This window comes from Schistocerca piceifrons, chromosome 11, assembly GCF_021461385.2.
Source record: "Schistocerca piceifrons isolate TAMUIC-IGC-003096 chromosome 11, iqSchPice1.1, whole genome shotgun sequence".
In the NCBI taxonomy this organism is placed as follows: Eukaryota; Metazoa; Arthropoda; class Insecta; order Orthoptera; family Acrididae; genus Schistocerca; species Schistocerca piceifrons.
The window spans coordinates 100,570,037-100,571,619 of NC_060148.1; positions in this window are offsets into that span (position 1 = coordinate 100,570,037).

The following is a 1,583-nucleotide window of genomic DNA, read 5'->3' on the forward strand; positions in this document are numbered from 1 at the left end:
ATGATTTACACAGTGCGACGTCTAGTTTCCTGTGGAAGGGTGTGGATCAGAACTTCTAAATGCCAGTTTAGAACCCGGAACAGGCTTCGAAGTCGTTGCAGAAAAACGACATCTTTGGCTTTGTACAAAGGCGCGTTAGAAAACAGTGTCTGAACAACTAAGCAGGACAAGAAGTATTCAGTACGCGACAAAAGATGATTTGCCTAGAGTACAGCTGGTCAAACTTTAAAGTGGTCTCTGCAGCTCCTTTATATTTAATAGGCGGCAATAGCAGTAGCAGTTTGAGGTGTAAATTGGCTGAGGGACTTGGTATTCCGTTAGGAATGCTCGGGTGGCTGCACACTGCGGTATTCAGGGAAGTATTGTGAGATCTCTTCCTCCACCCTGGACTGTGCAGCAGCTATGTGTCATTGCGCCCGCATCGGTGCCTATCTGACTTCTAAATCGGATGAGCTTTTATAGTTCGTAATTTTTCTATGTTGTGGTAGAGAATAACGATGATAGCATGTTGAGCTGATTGATTTGAATGGACTCGGGTCTGTAGTACTTGTATCTAATTTGGGGACGTACGACATAGAGTGCATTTCCGCCGAATGGTCAAAACACAGCCCTGTTGCACTAACTCTGGTTGCAGAAGGTGGTGGATATGTCTTTCTCGGACTTCTGCTCAGTTCCGACTTATATTGGAACAATCACATGCGGAAAGCTGTAGAAATGGGAGCAGTTGCAAGATGCGTAGGGAGTGACTAATACCACATTGAAATTTTACTCTAGCAGCTAGGCTCGGGAAAGGTGACTCGTTTAGAGATATGGGAGTGCCAGAAATATTATTGAGTAGTGGTTGTAATCGTTAAACGAACTGTCAGTAGGGTCCATCACATGTATGTGCTTGAATGGAAAGAGCTCATTCCAAATCATGGACATCATTTCTAGCAGATAGCGTAACACTGCTCTGAGAAACTAGTGTACATTTTCTTACGACCTCAATCAGCACATCATCTACTATTACTTTTTGTGCTCCTTCTCAGGCGTCGCCTATAACTCAGCGGATGTATCGCAGAACTTCTGGTATGGTCTCGAGACATAACGCACTACAAATACTAAGGAATTATCTAGCTGGGGCGGAGTGATGGAGTCGCAAATACCGCTTACATACGACATCCTTAGAGGAATCACTTTCAAAGTTCAGTGATTTTATAGCGAGGATGCATGGGGGCTGATAATACACATTCCTACGATCACCGTCACGGTATTTGTCCGGGGAAAAAAAATTACATCATTCAGAGGTAATGTCGTACATCGATTTGTAAAGCGGGCCTAACTTTTAACATGGATACTTGTGTGCACCCGTAGGGCCAAGACCGTTTGTGACAGTAACATGCAGCAGTTGTTGCGATCGAGTTTTTTTAACACCTGGTCGATTACATCTCTCTTTCAAGGACACGGTGGTAGGATTGGCAAGAGTAAAACTTATAAGGCATGTGCACCCACAGCTAATTTTCGGTCAGTATTATTTCGTAATACAGCCAATCAGTTACTGACGAAGAATTATACTTAGTAGTGGTGATGTGTGCGTGATATGT